Source organism: Eumetopias jubatus, unplaced genomic scaffold, assembly GCF_037043125.1.
Source record: "Eumetopias jubatus isolate StellerSeaLion01/CBP00866 unplaced genomic scaffold, mEumJub1_p1.0 scaffold_3, whole genome shotgun sequence".
Classification (NCBI taxonomy): Eukaryota; Metazoa; Chordata; class Mammalia; order Carnivora; family Otariidae; genus Eumetopias; species Eumetopias jubatus.
The window spans coordinates 57,136,314-57,143,741 of record NW_028274809.1 but is presented as its reverse complement, the minus strand read 5'-3'; the positions used below and the strand labels follow the sequence as shown (position 1 = coordinate 57,143,741).

The window sequence follows — 7,428 nt, the reverse complement described above, 5'->3', positions numbered from 1 at the left end:
AATCCACCCAAACTGGAATCCAGTTGCCTCCACCCCATTACCAGCCTAACAATACTGTAACGTCAATTAAAATGAAAAAGAAAAAAAGAGCCTTTCTGGTTAAGACAGGAGAGATCATGAATGCCTCATAACTTAAATCCGATCCCCTATCTACTCTCTCAAAAGTCATCCTATTTACTAAGTCTAACCTTTAGCGAACACCATCAACTTTCTATTTTTCAACATTATTCTGATCATAAGTTTATGGCAAAGAGCCAGAATTACATGACCTATGGCCTCCAACACTATCTGTAGCTACAGTGCATGTAGGAGATCTGGTTTGCTGCTCCAGCCTCTTCGTGGGGAAAGAGTGGTGAGTTTGGTGCCAGTGTGCCTCATTTTAAGAAAATCTACTATACAAAAATGCAGACTTTAAATATGAGAGACCAAGAGTGTTTGCATACAAAATAAACACATATTTATTTCCCTTAGTAAAAGGATTCACCTTCAGCTTCCTTCAAAAGGAACACTCCTCTAACCATTTATGTGAATAGAGAGCAGATCAATGCCTTGAGGGAAGAAGCCAAAGTGAAAGAGTTAGGAGCTCACATAAGTGAGGACTCGATATTAAAGAATCTCTAAAGTCATAATATCAATCAAAGGGAGTCTTCTTTTGTACACAGATTGAGAAGTTTGTCCCTGCTTTGTTTCCCACAGACCACGAGACACTGGAGGAAAACAAACCACGTCCCAGACGTTTTTGAAATGCTGACATTTTGTATAATGCCAGACACAAGGCAGGCACTCCATGTGTTTGTGGAGTAGCTAAATGATTGAATGCCTAACTGACTGATTGCCAGGCTGACTTATTGACTGACTACTGAGTGACACTGTCCAAAAAGTCAAAGGTGTTAGTCTTATATACTATCTTATATACTTATGTACATATATATATATATACACACATATATATACTTACTAACTTATATACTATATACACAAAATATAGACTTATTCACTAGCTGATCAATAAACACAGGTTTCAACAAATGCTATTGGAACAACTGGTTATCTATATGCAAAGAAATGAACCTTAAGCCAAACCTTACACCTTATATAAACATTAACTCAAATCGTGTCATAGACACAAAGATAAAACATAAAACTAGAAAACAACTCAAAGAAAACATAAGAGAAAATCTTCATGACCTGGGGTTAGTGGAAGAATTCTTAGACAGGACAACAAAAGCATGATCTATAAAAAAAGAAAACAGATAAATGGGACTTCATTGAAATTAAAAACTTTTGTTCACTGAAAGTCACTGTTAAGAGAAGTAAAAGACAAGTGACAGCCTGGGAGGAAATATTCATAAAACATATCTGACAAAAGACTTGTATTCAGAATATGTAAAGAATTCTCAAATTCAACAATATGAACACAAGCAAACCAATTAAAAAGTGGGCAACAGATTTGAGCAGACACTTCACTGAAGATATAAGGACAGAAAACAATGTTCCACATTATCAGCCGTTAGGAAAACACAAATTAAAACCATGCCACTACATACCTACTCAAATGGCTAAAATAAAAAATACTGACAATACCAAGTGCTGGTCAGGATACAGAGCAATTAAAATACTCATACATTGCTGGTGGGAATGCAAAGTGGTATAGCCACTCTGGAAAATAGTTAGGCAGCTTCTCATAAAGCTAAATATATACTTACTACATGACCCAACAATCCCACTCCTATTCACCCTAGAGAAATGAAGATTCATGTTCACATAAAAACCTGTACACAAATGTTTATAGCAGCTCATTCATAATTGCCGCAAACTGGAAACAACTTAAACATCCTTCCACAGAGGAATAGTTAAACAAAGTGCAGTACATCCAGCCAATGGAACATTCCTCACCAATTTAAAAAACAAAACAAAAACTAAAAATACATGCAACAACTTGGATGTATCTCAAAAGCATTATGCTGTGTGAATCAAGTATCAAAAGGTAGTATATTATTATATGAGACCACGTATGACATTCATGAAAAGACAAAGCCATAGTGATGAACAGCTCAGTGGTTGCAAGGCAACGGGGGTGAGACCTGCGGGAGTTTTTTGGTATGATGGAACTGTTCTGTAATTAATTGTGGTAGTGGCAACACAAGCCTAGTTACATATTAAAATTGGTATAGAACTGTATACCAAAAGGGGGAGAAGCCCCATTTTACCGCATAATTTTTAGATTAAAAAATTAAATAATGAAGATGGATTTAATCTGGTTTTACACAAATAAACTTCATGGCCTAAGTAAGCTACCTCAGGACAGCTTCCTGTATAATGAGAGGTTTCTGGTTTGAAAGAGCATGAGACTGGCAGCCCCTGATATAACCTCTCCCAAATTCACTCTAAACTTAGTCTGAAAACAGAGAAAAATGATAAAACTCGCCAGATTACATAGAATAAGAACTACTAGCATCCAAGTCGGATTCTGAAAGGATTTTCCACATGATCAAGGGAACTGAGTTAGTCAATGAAATTAGGGGCCCTTCTGTGCTAAGGACATCTCAGAATGGGTGAAAAGATCTTTCTTCCCAACCACATTATCTCCTGGTCATGGCTTTGTAAACAGGAAAACTGGGCATCTATTTCTTTGCTCTTTTGTGAACTACTCCACAGCCAGAGTGCTATTCGCATCTCCTTATTGCCAGTCAGACACGGCATCTCTCAAAAAATAACTACTTAGCAATGAGCGCTGGGACTGCTGCATGTTATCAGGACAGAGCAAGCTATGTACACAAAGGCAGAAGCAGGGAGAACCTAGAAATTCAACGTGAGGATTACGGTGTTCCTTGCACTCTTTCTGTTGAGAGAATCAAGCAGAGATGAGGAGAGAAGCCCACCTTATTTTAAGAGAGCTGAACTACATTAGCTGGCTGGTCTCTGGAAACTGCTCCAAGGTTTGTATCTTGGATCTCAGATCCAGGACGGGGGGACCTGAGAGGTGGATATGACCAACACCCCCCTGATGGATAATGAGGCAATGGTCAAAGCCACCTGGTTTATATCCTTGGCTCCACCACTTACTAGTTGTGTGACCTGGGAAAACTCATTTACCCTTTCCGTGCTTCATATGTATAAAGAGAATAGTCGTGTTTTTCTCATGGTGAGGATTAATAAATTAATATAGTAAAGCTTATAGCAGTGATTTTTCCTTCACCCTATACTATTCCCCCCGCCCACGGTATGTATTTTTTCCTATCTACTCATAGTTAACTCAGAAGAGGTTAATTTAGAGGACTATATGATAATAATCCCTAACATTTATATGATACAGTGTTATACCAAAACACCTCAAAAATCAAATTACTGAAAATCACTAATAGGAGAAAATCTTAAAAGTAGCCAAAAAACCCCACAAAAACCACAAACAGTTCAGAGGAACAGAAATAAGAACTATAGCATAATTCTTGTCAGAAACTATGTAGGGCAGAATACAATAGAATATCTTTAAAGTGATGGGGAAAAATAAGCCCTGTCAACCTTGAATTCTATAACCAGCAAAAATATATTTCAAAAACGAAGGTGAAACATAGACTTTTTCAGGCCAACAAAGCTGATAAAATTTATTGCCATACCCAGCACATGGATGCTATTATTGTCATTATCACCGTCATTATTTATCACCCACATTCTTAAAACATAAGATTCAAGACAGGGATGCCTATCATACCACTATTATCTAATAATATTCTGAAATTTCTATCCAAAATATTATAAGAAAAAAACAAAAATAAAATGTCTTAACTATTGATGTGATTGTGTGCTTAGAAACTAAAAAACAAAACAAAACTTCGAAGTGTTAGAATAATAGGGTTCAATAAGGGAGACTATTTGAAAACAATCATATTTCAACAACTGTCATGTATATTATCAACAATCAATTATAAAATATAAATAAAAAGAAAATCCTACTCATAAAAACAACCAAAGAATTTTAAATTCCCAGAAAAAACCTTAGAGCCCTCTATAATAAAAATAAAAATCTTTACTGAGAACCATTTTTTTTAAGTGATAATTGACACTTAACTACAGAGATGAAACTTCATCTATCCCTACAAACCTGCTTCAAGTTTAGACCCTGAGTCCTTATAAAATCATGGAGGGGCCTGGGTGGCTCAGTCAGTTAAGCATCTGCCTTCAGCTCAGGTCATGATCTCAGGGTCCTGGGATCGAGCCCCACAGGGGAAAGCAGGCTCCCTCTGCGTACTCTTTCTTTCCCAAATAATAAAAAATCTTAAAAAAATAAAATAAAATAAAATCATGGAGTCTCATAACTCCCTCATCTCCCTCCCTACACAAAGTTTCTCCAGAATGCAAAGAGAGATACAGAAGAAGAACCCATTCATTTGTGCATCAAGCACCCAGGAAAGTTCCTCACACAGAGTAAGTACTGAAATAATATTGGATAGATGGATGGAAAGAGCGAACAAATTATTTATGCCCCAACTATGCCCATCTCTCCTAGAACTGGCCTGGGTTGAAAGCAAATGTTGTGGATCTTTGGGCCCAGAAAAAGCTCCTCAGAATTGCCTCGTTCCATCGTGCCCAGGATACAAGAGCACTTCTGGGATCAATCCAGTCCCTCCTGATAAGAGATGAATGGAAATAGAACCTTTTTTTTTCTTATTGCACAGAGATGCATGTATTACACTGAGGCCTTATCTTCTGAAACCGAAAGAAAGGTCCTATACTTTATCAGTGGATTCATGGATTTTCATTGGCATGACTTTGAGGTTGCAGTTGCCCAAGTTCAACTAGGATATTTTATATTTTGGCATAAAAATATCCTAAAATGTAGGAATGGTGCTCTTGATCTACTCTTAAAAGATCCTGAAACATTTTCATTTTGGGGAGCGGGGAGGAGGCTGTTTCAACAACCTTCACCAGTTTTTCAGCAAAATATTTATGGGATTTATTTTCTTATTAGATGTTGGGAATACAGCAAGAAATGTTCCTACTCTTTTAAGGCTTCCCTTCAAGTATGGGTGATGAGACAATCATCAAGCGACTAAATAAATGAACGAAATATTTACATACACAGTGATGTAATACTGATGTAACACAGAGAGTGATACACAGTGTGGACACTAATAGGGTAATGAAATCTAACCGGAGATTTAATTTAGCAACTTGTGTTCTTCCCTGACTGATCTTCAAGTTTGTGCCTATAATTAGTGCTTCTCACCCCATCCCTACCCCTGGCATTGCCTTTGTTTTCTAATTTCTGGGAAAGTTACTAAGATTTTTTTTACAAAGGGACCCCACATTTGCAGCCAACTCAGACTATCACTTTTCTTCTTTGTGGGTGCCATTCAATGACTCGCAAAACTTCTAGAGGGATTCTGGAGCAGTCTGCCATTTCTATTTCAAGAAGATACAGGCAGTCTCTTGATCGATGGGAGTACATAGGATTTAAAATTAGGAAACCAAGGAAGAATGCTTTCAGCTCACCTGGTACATTGCTCTTCACTTAATCACAGCACTGTGAGGGGTGCTCAGCTGCATGGGCGGAACCAGTGCTCTGTCTTAGCCTTCTAGCACCAAAATTTCAAACATTTGACCGATATTTCCCTGCAATGTCAGATCTCTTTCTTATTACCACCATATACCAATATTGATTCTATCTACAGGGAATTACTTTTAATAAAGTTTTCTTCTAAACCACATGAGAAGATGCTATCTTATTTAACCAAATGGTGTTGATTAAAAGGTTGAAATGAATGCTAAGTGAGCTGCTTTGTTTACTGTTGAAAGCAATTATTTCTTCAGCCCCAGCGTTCCATCTCCACAAATTAATGCTCTTTTCCCTATGCCTCATTGACGGGTGGTGAATTATGCAAATATTCTTCCTTCAAGAAATTAGACAAAGTAGTCTCACCACTTCTTGTAACAAGACATTATAAATAATGGCAAGTTACAATTTGATTTAAAATATTGTCCTCAGTCTAGGTCACCTAAGTTCAAATGTCTTAACCTTTAATCAACTCTATGAAATCAAATTATATTTGTAAGTACATGATTTTTTTAGAGACATGAAGCCATGTTAGCGTTTCCTTTAATAAGAAAGCGATTTTAAGCCATTCTAGAAATACATGATTTCAATAGTCATCTTCCTTTCTACCACCAGTTCTACTGCCTCCAAGATAGTCATCTCAACCCCACATCATAAATGAAAATAAACATAGATTTGATTCATTAATTCATATAGTCTGCCTTTTTTCACAGTTGGGGTGTGTGTATATTAACAGGTCAAAAGTCAAATCTCAGCATTGTGCAGCTATTAAAAAAAAAATCAATGAACGCCAAATGATTCAAAGTGGCTCACAATTAAGCCCAAAATTTGCTTGTGCCCTTCTCCCCACAAAAGGAGCGTTTTAAAAGGCAAATTAAACTAAAAAGAACAGATACTACACTTGATCTTAGCCAAAAAGCCGAGAAGCATTTGGTCAATACTCTAATTGCTCCAAAAGCATTTCTGATTAGCAATCTTAATAATGCGCTAGCGCCTTTTCATCACAATTCCCAGGATTTTGCATTATGTGTCAGCATGACTCAAGAGAAAGACCCGAGTAGGTCCCCACAAGTTGATGGCAACCTTAGATTGTAAGCAGAAGGCTTCTCAGCCCCACGCCATCCCCGGCTCACTTGACCTCTGTCTACCCAGAGTAGGAAACGCACTCTGCTGTGCTCAGCAGTGAGGGAATGAAGTGCATTCATTGCTCGTGATTATTAGCTGGAGTGGAATGAGCCTCCTCCTTATTATGCAGATTAGCGGAGCTCCCCGTCCCAGCATATTGTGCAGATGCGGGCCTGCAGCTGCTCCTACAGATGGCAAGTACACAACTCCATTAGGTTCGATCTATTGTCTGCTCCTGGCTTGTGGAGGAGCCGGGCCGACTCGGCAGCGAGAGCGGTTCCACGGTGAGATAGAAAGGCGCGCACACACTGTCAAAAATCTGCACCCAGGAGACTCTTTACACAGCAGGGCCGACAGCACTCAAATTAGAAATCTACCCTAAATAAGGACTTTCGTATGTCACAATTAAGCTTGTGTATTTTCTAAAGCAGATTAACCATTAAAATTGAGTAGCATAATTCAAGTTTTGCAATGCAACGCTATTAAAAATTCAGATTAAAAACAAATCCTAAGAGATTCATTCAGAAATTTGCACTACATTCAGCTCTTCTGGGACCTTCTGTTTTGTTTGTTCCCTTTTAAAGAACCTTTTAAAGAGGCAAGTTTATTTTTCACAATAACAAAATGCAATAAAGACCCGAGCTACCCCTATTACAATGCTTGCCTTAGGATAGTTTGTCCTTCTAGAGTTATTATTTATTCTAAAGAGCATCAAAGCAGTTTATTCACATTAGTCTAGAGTGAAAGTT

At 37.7% G+C, this 7,428-nt stretch overlaps 1 pseudogene; it reads right to left on the bottom strand.

The window, feature by feature from the left end:
- Positions 1-6,357: 6,357 nt before the first annotated feature.
- Positions 6,358-6,485, bottom strand: LOC114225997 (U2 spliceosomal RNA; annotated as a pseudogene).
- Between the last annotated feature and the right edge of the window lie 943 nt (positions 6,486-7,428).